This window comes from Dendrobates tinctorius, unplaced genomic scaffold (assembly GCF_039654945.1).
Source record: "Dendrobates tinctorius isolate UK_male_01 unplaced genomic scaffold, ASM3965494v1 ptg000102l, whole genome shotgun sequence".
In the NCBI taxonomy this organism is placed as follows: domain Eukaryota; kingdom Metazoa; phylum Chordata; class Amphibia; order Anura; family Dendrobatidae; genus Dendrobates; species Dendrobates tinctorius.
The window spans coordinates 42,712,322-42,724,125 of NW_027361770.1; the positions used below are offsets into that span (position 1 = coordinate 42,712,322).

Here is an 11,804-nt window from a genome sequence, read left to right on the forward strand (position 1 = left end):
TTAGATCTCTCCACAGGTGTTCTATGGGATTCAGGTCTCGACTCATTGCTGGCCATCTTAGAAGTCTGCAGTGCTTTCTCTTAAACCATTTTCTAGTGCTTTTTGAAGTGTGTTTTGGGTCATTGTCCTGCTGGAAGACCCATGACCTCTGAGGGAGACCCAGCTTTCTCACACTGGGCCCTACATTATGCTGCAAAATTTGTTGGTAGTCTTCAGACTTCATAATGCCATGCACACGGTCAAGCAGTCCAGTGCCAGAGGCAGCAAAGCAACCCCAAAATATCAGGGAACCTCCGCCATGTTTGACTGTAGGGACCGTGTTCTTTTCTTTGAATGCCTCTTTTTTTCTCCTGTAAACTCTATGTTTATGCCTTTGCCCAAAAAGCTCTACTTTTGTCTCATCTGACCAGAGAACATTCTTCCAAAATGTTTTAGGCTTTTTCAGGTAAGTTTTGGCAAACTCCAGCCTGGCTTTTTTATGTCTCGGGGTAAGAAGTGGGGGTCTTCCTGGGTCTCCTACCATACAGTCCCTTTTCATTCAGACGCTGACGGATAGTACGGGTTGACACTGTTGTACCCTCGGACTGCAGGGCAGCTTGAACTTGCTTGGATGTTAGTCGAGGTTCTTTTTCCAACATCCGCACAATCTTGTGTTGAAATCTCTTGTCAATTTTTCTTTTCCCTCCAGATCTAGGGAGATTAGCCACAGTGCCATGGGCTTTAAACTTCTTGATGACACTGCGCACGGTAGACACAGGAACATTCAGGTCTTTGGAGATGGACTTGTAGCCTTGAGATTGCTCATGCTTCTTCACAATTTGGTTTCTCAAGTCCTCAGACAGTTCTTTGGTCTTCTTTCTTTTCTCTATGCTCAATGTGGTACACACAAGGACACAGGACAGAGGTTGAGTCAACTTTAATCCATGTCAACTGGCTGCAAGTGTGATTTAGTTATTGCCAACACCTGTTAGGTGCCACAGGTAAGTTACAGGTGCTGTTAATTACACAAATTAGAGAAACATCACATGATTTTTCGAACAGTGCCAATACTTTTGTCCACTCTCTTTTTTATGTTTGGTGTGGAATTATATCCAATTTGGCTTTAGGACAATTCTTTTTGTGTTTTTTCATTTAAGATAAATTAAACGAAGATAATAATACCAAAGAATTTGTGTTTGCAATGATTTTCAGGAAGAAACTGAGTATTATCTGACAGAATTGCAGGGGTGTCAATACTTTTGGCCACAACTGTAGGTGTTGATTCCCTAGTTTTCTGATTACCTGTACAGATTGTAATAGTTCCTTATGTGTGTAGTTCTTTTTGTAACTGAAAGGGGTTTTTATCATTTGTGTGTCTTATGCTAGTGCATTTTGATGATAGAACATGTTTAAAAAAATGGATAAACTTTATTTGCCTTTTTCTGCTACCCACAAGATACTGTAGCTGATAAAAGCCTGATTGCAGGAGGTTCCACCACCGAGATCACCATCCTCTGTATGAATAAAGCAGTGGTTACTAGAGATGAGTGGATCAGGCTAAAGTGGAATTGGCCTGTTTGAGCGGGTTTTCCTAGGAAATCTGATTATCAGCAAAGTTATTTTCCGCTAACTGAATGCCCCTTTATTATTACTTTTTAATAAATAAGCTAAACAGGCTGACCTAATGTTACCATGTAAATAACCTCGTTAGAGAGGAGAGAACTTCATCTCCAGCATCATCTATTGGATACAGAGAGAAATCAATTCCCTTTCTGACTGAAGAGACATTTGCATATTTAAATTCCCAGAAGAGCATTGCGTGGCGTATAAGTCTCCTTACGCCGACTTGCCAATCTACGCAAGGAGAAATGTTCCTGCTTAAACTCAATATTTACCACTAACAGTACAACACAGGAAAATTTAAAACCAAATGTGCCAGTATATTATTATTATTATTATTATTATTATTATTATTTATTACTAGCTGAAGAGCCCAGCGCTGCCCGGGCATAGTAACTACAGTTAGTTATAACAAATTATAAGGATTATATCTATATATATATATAAAGCTGAGTGTAGAGCCCCACCCACTCCGCATAGCCACATTCACTATAATATCCCACATCATCCCGTCAGCCAGAGCCACCAGACAACTACCTCTAATATCCCACATCATCCCGTCAGCCAGAGCCACCGGACTAGTAGCACTAATATCCCACATCATCCCGTCAGCTAGTGCCACCGTCCTACTAGCACTAATATCCCACATCATCCCATCAGCCTGAGCCACCGGACTAAAACCCCTAATATCCAACATCATCCCGTCAGCCTAGGGTCAGAACCAGAGTGCTGAGTGGAACAGTCCTAACTTCCATACCAGGGATCCCTTTAAGAGAGGCCTGGGGTCAGAACCAGAGCACTGAGTGGATTTGTCCTGCCTTCCATACCAATGATCCCTTTAATAGAAGCCTGGGTGAGAATCAGAGCGCTGAAGGATTTACCCTAACTTCCATACCTGAGATCCCTTTAAGAGAGGCCTGGGGTCAGTACTAAAGCGCAGAGTGGATTTACCCTCACTTCCATACCGGGGATCCCTTTCAGAGAGACTGGGATCAGAACCAGAGTGCTGAGTGGATTTACCGTGACTTGCATACCAATGATCCTGTCATGATCCATGCTGGATCATGCCAGATAAAAGCACTGGTAACCTTTTTTTCCTCTCTAAGCTTTGTGCTTGGAGATAATTTTGCCCCTGGTGGCCAGTATGGTCATTGCACTGGTGTTTTTAGAGATAGTTTTGCCCCCGGTGGTGGTTAGTGTAATTGCATGGGAATCTCTAACAGGTTTACTCAATAAAGGTGTGTCAGTTGTGTTCACTCATGTTGGTGAAATTGTTGGTCTTTTCCAACCATCCTGGGTGGCGGAAGTAGCTGAGGAGAGTCCAGGGCAGCTCAGTCAGAGTCCTGTGTTATGATTGAGTCACCGAAGGAGGAAAAAACAAAAATACAAGCTAAGTCCAGAAAACCGGAGAGGTTGGTAGCTATCGGATTGCAGACCCCTGATCCTATCCACAACAACTAACAGTAGCCGTGGGGGGTTCCTACGATGCCCTAGACCCCTCGATCACAGCCGGAGAACTAAATAGGCCTAAAGAAAGAAAGGGGAAATCTAAACTGCCCCAGAGCAGACCCCAAAGCAATAGGCAGCCCCCAACATATAATGACAGTGAAGCAAGATGAAAACACTAACACAGATAGAAATATAGGTTGAGCAAATGATGGGGCCCAAGCTAACTAAAAAAGACAGGATAGAAAAGCTGCTGTCTGCAATCCGTAAAAAACCCTACCAAAAAATGTCCCAACCATCTGATAGGAAAAAAGGCCCTGAAGTCGCTAAGACTTCAAAAAGACTATATCAGCACTCAGGTAAATTCTGAAGACAGAGCAAAGAGACAAACTGATCAGAGAAAAAAATGGAACTCAGCACACCCCCGACCGGGGATGGCTGAACTCAAAAAAACAAGGTAAACAAAACAAAACTAATAAGTTCAATAGCAGAGCAAAAACTTATCTTTGGGAAGCAGGAATCAGACTGGTCTCCAAGAATCCAGCAGAGAAATCACCAGCGACTCAGAAGGGCGTCGGCTGCCTTATATCCAGTCAGAATTTCCTGTTACCCAGTCATCATCTACCAGATCAGGTGTTTGGTATTCAGCTTCACTACCTTCCTTCACCAGAAGAGGGAGTTCATCAGACATCGACGGTGAAGGGGAAAATGAACTCACAACAGTCCTGGAGTGGCAGCTATGGTGTCAGTGAAGAATTCTTGCAAAGCTTGGTGGAGTGGCAGCTATGGTGTAGAGCTGCACTCAGTTGCTGGACTCTGTTGCTGGAAGCTGCACTCAGGTGCTGGACTCCGCTGCTGGACAGTTGCACACAGGTGTTGGACACTGTTGCTGGACAGCTGCATTCAGGTGCTGGACTCTGTTGCTCCAAGGCGGCACTCGGGTGCTGGATGCTGTTGCTGTAAAGCTGCACCCAGGTGTTCGACACGGTGGGAGGTAGATACACTCAGATGTTGGACTCTGTTGCCAGGAGTAAGTGCATCAGAGCAAAGCTAAGTGTTTCCCTGTTTGTCACTTTTCCTCATGTTGGTGTTAGTACAGCGGTGGGGCCAGTGCCTGCACCACCCAGCTCCCTAGTAAGGAATAGGTGTAGTGTGTGCTAGGGTGACAGGTATCTTGATTGGAGACAGGTGAGGAGCCTGTATAGGGAATGTTAGGAGTGTTAGGGACTCTGACTCAGGGGAGTGCAGGAGGTCTCCACGTCCCCCGTTCCCTATCGCAGGGCCCACCATTGTAACTGTTTTTCCCTTTCCCCTGTGTCTTGTTGTATTAGTTACTGGCCTGCGGGCCATGTCACACTGGACAATTACATGTGCCGTGTCCTGTTGTATTAGTTACTGGCCTGCTGGCCGTGTCACACAGGACGGGGCACGTGACATTATCACCAACCATACATTTTCTCTGGTGAGCCTTTGGCCATTTTCAGACATGTGAGCAATTGCTGCTGGGCCTCACTAGGGTGAGTGAGGAGCTGCATGGTGTGTTGAAGCAGTTCCAGCAGCAGTAATCGGGGTCTGGGGCCTTCCCTCTGGCTCAACCAGAAAATCAAATTGCGGCTCTGGCAAAGAAGCCCCCTAGTCACTGCTGGGAGCGGGACTTGCTCATACAGTTGGACGTACCCAGGCAGGTGGGTGGAGTTGGTGTTCCCATGGTGCTGTCTGGGGTTCCCCGAGGTGAAGGGGCGCGTCCCTGTAGTGAGCAGACTGGTGATATGGTCCGCGGGGCTCACTCCAAATCTTCCATACCACCGAAGAAGCCGCCCCCTCCTGGTCATGTGGAGGAAGGCGACCAGGGAGTGTATTTTTCCTCCATATCCCAGGCCCCTCCCTCTCCAGTGTGAGCAGCAGGTGCGCTGCAGGGAAGTAGGGGCAAGTCTCTACCCTCGCCATTAGCCAAACCTGGAGGTGCAAACCTCATGGTGGAAAGGGTTGGGGGATGGTGTACCCCTTGGTGGAGTGCGGGGGTGTGAATGTGGTGACACAGGGGGACGCCTCAGTTGTCAATCCTAGAGAGAGTTCCCCGAATATTGACAAAAGAATGTGTGGCAATAAACGTTCAGGTCCTGACCTGTGTGAACGAGTGTGTATGGGTCCCACAAAAAAACATCTAGTGGAAGTGTGTTGTGGAGTCTTACCAGCTCATATCAAACATACACATTTATAACTCGTTCCCCAGGACAGCTCTTTGGAGATGTGTGGTGCCTCCGGAACTTATATTGCCAATACCAGCGGTGCATTTGTCATAAACCTGAAGTGCAGGTGGTTGCTGGGGTGAACTCTGGATCTGGGCGTCCTCTCTGTTGGTAGTTCCTGATGAGGAGCAGTTTTGAGGGTCCAGAGGCCCCTCATTAAGGGGAGGGTACTGTCATGATCCATGCTGGATCATGTCAGATAAAAGCACTGGTAACCTTTTATTTTCCTCTCTAAGCTTTGTGCTTGGAGATAGTTTTGCCCCTGGTGGCCAGTATGGTCATTGCACTGGTGTTTTTAGAGATAGTTTTGCCCCCGGTGGTGGTTAGTGTAATTGCATGGGAATCTCTAACAGGTGTGTTTACTCAATAGAGGTGTGTCAGTTGTGTTCACTCACGTTGGTGATATGTTGGTCTTTTCCAACCATCCTGTGTGGAGGAAGGAGCTGAGGAGAGTCCAGGGCAGCTCAGTCAGAGTCCTGGAGTGGCAGCTATGGTGTCAGCGAGGAGTTTGTGTAAAGCATGGTGGAGTGGCAGCTATGGTGTCAGTGAAGAATTCTTGCAAAGCTTGGTGGAGTGGCAGCTATGGTGTAGAGCTGCACTCAGTTGCTGGACTTTGTTGCTGGAAGCTACACTCAGTTGCTGGACTCCGTTGCTGGACAGTTGCACTCAGGTGCTGGACACTGTTGCTGGACAGCTGCACTCAGGTGCTGGACACTGTTGCTGGAGAGCTGCACTCAGGTGCTGGACTCTGTTGCTCCAAGGCAGCACTCGGGTGCTGGACGCTGTTGCTGTAAAGCTGCACCCAGGTGTTGGACACGGTGGGAGGAAGATGCACTCAGGTGTTGGACTCTGTTGCCAGGAGCAAGTGCATCAGAGCAAAGCTAAGTGCTTCCCTGTTTGTCACTTTTCCTCATGTTGGTGTTAGTACAGCGGTGGGGCCAGTGCCTACACCACCCAGCTCCCTAGTATGGAATAGGTGTAGGGTGTGCTAGGGTGACAGGTATCTTGATCGGCGACAGGTGTGGAGCCTGTATAGGGAACGTTAGGAGTGTTAGGGACACTGACTCAGGGGAGTGCAGAAGGTCTCCACGTCCCCCGTTCCCTATCGCAGGGCCCACCGTTGTAACTGTTTTTCCCTTTCCCCTGTGTCTTGTTGTATTAGTTACCGGCCTGCTGGCCGTGTGACACAGGACGGGGCACGTGAAAGATCCCTTTAATAGAACCCTGGGGTCAGAATCAGAGCGCTGAGGGATTTGCCTTAACTTCCATACAGGAGATCCCTTTAAGAGAGCCTGGGGTGAGAACCAAAGCGCTGGATGGATTTGCCCTGACTTCCATACCGGAGATCCCTTTAAGATAGGCCTGGGGTCAGTACCAAAGCGCAGAGTGGATTTGCCCTAACTTCCATACCAATGATCCCTTTAAGAGACTTTGGGGTCAGAACCACAGAGCTGAGTGGAACGGTCCTAACTTCCATACCAGGGATCCCTTTAAGAGAGGCCTGGGGTCAGAACCAAAGCGGTGGATGGATTTTCCCTGACTTCCATACCGGAGATCCCTTTAAGAAAGGCCTGGGGTCAGTACCAAACACAGAGTGGATTTGCTCTAACTTCCATACCAATGATCCCTTTAAGAGACCCTTGGGTCAGAACCACAGAACTGAGGGGAACGATCCTAACTTCCATACCAGGGATCCCTTTAAGAGAGGCCCTGGGTCAAAACCAAAGCCCTGGATGGATTTGCTCTGACTTCCATACCAATGATCCCTTTAAGAGGGAAGATGTGCCTATGGGATGGAGGATGTGTGATGGGGATATGAGCAGGGAGGGAGGGATTAATTTTTGTGATGTGCTCTGTGCTCCTGTTTGGGGGGCAGACAATGGCTGGGAGCTTATGTTCCCGAAGATGCTAGATTTCTCCCACCATGTCAGTGTCTGCTGAGGTGTTGTCAAGTGGAGAAACTTGCTTATAGCAACCAATCACAGCTCAGCTACTTTTAACCAGCTCTGGTGAAATGAGAGATGCTTAGTGATTGGTTGCAAGGAAAACTGTTGGTCATAGCAACCAATCATAGCTCAGCTTCTTTTGAACAGCTCTGGTAAAATGAAAGAGCTTTGTGATTGGTTGGTGATACATACAGTTTTATATATATACTAGCTGAAGAGCCCGGCGCTGCCCGGGCATAGTAACTAACTGTGGTTAGTTCTAGCAAATTATAATTATCCTCCATCCCTTAGTCCCGTGCCCATATACCTATCATACATATCCACGATCCCATAGACCTATGCCCTTATACCCATCATACATATCCTTCATCCCATAGTCGAGTGCCCATATACCCATCACTCATCCTCCATTCCATAGTCCCATGCCCTTATACCCATCACACATCCTCCATCCCATAGTCCCGTGCCCATATACCCGTGATACATATCCTCCATCCCATAGTCCCGTGCCGATATACCCGTCATACATATTCTCCTTCCCATAGTCCAGTGCACATATACCCATCACACATCCTCCATCCCATAGTTCCTGTGCCCATATACCCGTCATACATATTCTCCTTCCCATAGTCCAGTGCCCATATACCCATCACACATCCTCCATCCCATAGTTCCTGTGCCCATATACCCGTCATACATATCCTCCATCCCATAGTCCAGTGCACATATACCCATCACACATCCTCCATCCCATAGTTCCTGTGCCCATATACCCGTCACACATATCCTCCATCCCATAGTCCCGTGCCCATATACCCATCATACATATCTGCCGTCCCATAGTCCCGTGCCCATATACCCATCATACATATCTGCCATCCCATAGTCCCGTGCCCATATACCCGTCATACATATTCTCCATCCCATAGTCCAGTGCCCATATACCCATCACACATCCTCTATCGCATAGTCAACCATTGTGACATCATAATGAGCGGGGCTTGCAACCTATGATGACATCAGCGTCGCCATGGCAACCATTATGACATCATAATGAGGGGCGGGGCTTGATAGGGGCAAAATTGTTTGGTGAACTGGAACACACGGGGTTAAAATTTCACCTCACAACGTAGCCTAGGACTCTCTCGGGGGCCAGACGTGTGACTGTGCCAAATTTTGTGGCTGTAGCTGCGACGGTGCAGATGCCAATCCCGGACATACACACACATACATACACACCCACACTTGAGCTTTATATATTAGATAGATTATAGTGCCATTTATTCCATGGAGCTTTACATGTGAGGAGGGGTATATATAATAATTACAAGTACAGTAATCTTAAACAAGGAGGAGAGAGAACCCTGCCAGTGAGGACTCACAATCTACAAAGGATGGGTGAGGATACAGTAGGCGAGGGTAGAGCTGGTCATGCTGTGGTTTGGTCGATCGGTGGTTACTGCAGGTTGTAGGCTTGTCAGAAGAGGTGGGTCTTCAGGTTGTTTTTGAAGGTTTCCATGGTAGGCGAGAGTCTGATATGTTGTGGTAGAGAGTTCCAGAGTAGGGGGGATGCGCAGTTTGCGCAATAAATAGTATTTTATTACGTGCACCATATTTGACAAGAAATAGGCATTACTTCGCATTTTGTGGCACGTCGTAGGCCATCTAATATGTGACATACAGTTAAGCTAGTCAGTCTTAAAGGGAATTTGTCACTAGATTTTTGCCACCTAATCTAAGAGTAGCATAACGTAGAGATAGAAACCCTGATTCCAGCGATGTGTCACTTAATGGGCTGCTTGCTGTAATTTAGAAAAAAGTCACAGTTTTATCAGCAGATTATCAATAGAGGACTACTAAAATTGCTACCATGTAGTCCTCTATATTCATAGGTTTTGTATGCCCCGTCCCCATCACAGATTAGCAGCTTTCTGCCTATGCACAGTGTAGTTAGAAAGCTGCCAGTCAGTGGTGTGGGTGGGGTTATATAGCACTCTGCATTAAGAGAACTGCTAGATCAGAAGCAGAGAAAACAGTGCTTGCATCAAAGCCGCAGCTAGCAGCCCAGAAAATATATCGCCCTACATCATGCTGCTCTCACATCTCAGCAGCGAAGCTTGGTCATAGATTAAATCTGGTGCATTTTAATATGATCTAGTCTGAGTTTGATCTGTGTAGTAATTAGACAGTATTGATAAATGTAAGCCAATGGAAATATAGTCTCAGAATCAATTCAAAGTGATTATCATATAAATTGGCATGTCAGGTTTGGAAAATAATGCAAAGTCCTCTTGTTCAGCACTCGAAATCAGCAGGCAAAGTTCAAACACAAGGTACAACAGCAACCATGACAGTGAACAGCCTACAAAGCCTAGAAATACGTAGAAATCAGAAACCTCGCAAGCGCTATGGAAGCTGGAAGTCACATAGAGCCGCGCTTTACTTTCCCAACAGTTGGTTTATGAGTGACATCTAGTGGAAAAATAAGGATTTGCAAGCAGACAATAAAAAGTACAACATGCCACGTTATAAGGTTTGTGCAAATAATGTTTTTTCCAGATGGGTGGAATCAATGAGATTTTCAAGTGTATTTTTGTGCATTTTTCAGTCATTTCCCGAAGTGGTTTGTAAATTCTTTTTAATGTTCTCGTGTTTTTCTTGTTCAATTTTTGAGTAGTTTGTTAAACCAATTTTGTGGGTGATTTGCGGTAATATTCAAGTCAATCAAGAAGTGAAAAGTGAAACATGAGTGTTTCTTTAGGCAAAGACGCTCACAGAACACTTTAAAAACTCCCCAGGTATCTTCCAAGCATTTTTTCCCCTTTAAATTCTATTATAAAGTATGGAATGTCTTCCAAGTGGAAAATTAATTTTTGGAAACCTGAAGTGATTAAAAGATGCTCAAAAAGCCTGAAGATATGACCAGCAAGCCTTTTTTCCATACAAATGCATAGGGAGATTCTTCTGAGCACTTTTTCAGGCAGTTTATGGAGGTTTCAGGCAGCTCCAAATCTGAGGTCTTCTCAGCTTCAGTAGATTGTGGCTGATTGGGGAAAACGTTACATTTGCAAAATAAAAAGTGTTGTAAACTGCACTGTCATCTGATGACAGAACTATAGAGAGGGATCATGCAGATGACCACAATATCAGTCTGATGCGATCCAACAAAACATCGCACAAATATTCTTATATGGGGCCATACACATGTCCAATTTTTTTTTCGGAAAGAGACAGTCTGCAGATAAATCGCTGCATGCCTTAGCTTGATCCGTTATTTGTATCACACCCAGGCATGCAAGTCAATGAGACCTTGAAAAACACTAGATTGTACTCGGATGTTATCTGAGTGCAGTTGAATTTCCATGGACTGACAGAATGGAGAAAACTGACACTTTTTTTTATACATCTTCTCCTCATCCGAGAGAATCTGATCACACTCTTTTTAGAGTTTGATCCGAGTGTCATTTGTATAATTGGCCTGATTCTCTCAAATGAGAGAAAATACGCTGGGGTGACCCCGGTCTAACCATGTGAAATTTTAATTTCCCTCCAGTAGAATTTTGAATGCTCTTGAAGTAAGGATGGACCAATTGTAAAGCTCTTGTGTTCATGTAACAAGGTGGCACGGGGTGGTAGTCACAGCCGAGTCCACTAGTGCAGGGTGCCCCAACTCCAGTCCTCAAGGCTCACCAACAGATCATGTTTTCAGGATTTCCTTAGTATTGCTCAGGTGATAATTGCTTCACCTGTGCAATACAAAGGAAATCCTGAAAACATGACCTGTTGGTGGGCCTTGAGGAGTGGAGTTGGGGAACCCTGCACTAGGTCGCAGTCAGTGAGCACCCCGGCCCCTTGCACATGAAATGACAGTTCTAGTCCCAGCCCTGGGTCACAGTGGGTTACCTCAGTCCTGCAGCTGTTCTCCACAATGGGACGGCGTCCTCCGGATGAACCACGCTTCACACTGTATAGGGCCCAACAGTGGCAACTTGTATTTTAATGATAAAGATGAAGAAATAAACAAGAGACGGATGATTTCTATTCTGTCCCTAGACACAGCAACGGCTGCAACAGCAAAGTCCATGACTCTCAGTAAGCTCTCCTGAGCTCACAGTCTCTGATGGGGCACCCACTCAAGTCCCTGTGCCCGCTGCCCAACAGTCCTGGCAGCCTGTGTTCTCCCTAGCCGGGGGTAAGCTCCCTCTGTCCCAAACGGGGATAAACACGTGCCCCAGAGGGGAGCCTCTTCTGTCCCAAGCAGGAACACACCTAGGCCCCAGACAGGGGTCCTTTCTGTCCCAGGGACAGACCTCCTGCCTCAGGCCATGCTGAGCTCTGACCGGGAAGAAGGAGCTTCCTGCTCCCAAGAAGCTGCAAGTCCAGCCCACAAACTAACCCTTTGTTGTCCCTAACCTACATACGGACAGCAGTTAACATAGTGAACACATGACAATACACAAATATGTAAAGGGAACTTCACATACAGCAACAAAACACATGGACATTTTACAATGAGACATTAACCCATAGGTACACCATCTGTGTACCGCATAAAGTGCACAGG

The 11,804-nt window shown here is 46.3% G+C and overlaps 1 long non-coding RNA gene across 1 annotated transcript in view; it reads right to left on the bottom strand.

Moving 5' to 3' along the window:
* Positions 1–11,592, bottom strand: part of LOC141099822 (uncharacterized) — a 44,881-nt gene extending 33,289 nt beyond the window's left edge. The window contains exon 1 of the long non-coding RNA XR_012234537.1: positions 11,144–11,592. This is a non-coding gene — a long non-coding RNA (uncharacterized lncRNA). The remainder of the gene's footprint in view (positions 1–11,143) is intronic.
* Positions 11,593–11,804: the final 212 nt, after the last annotated feature.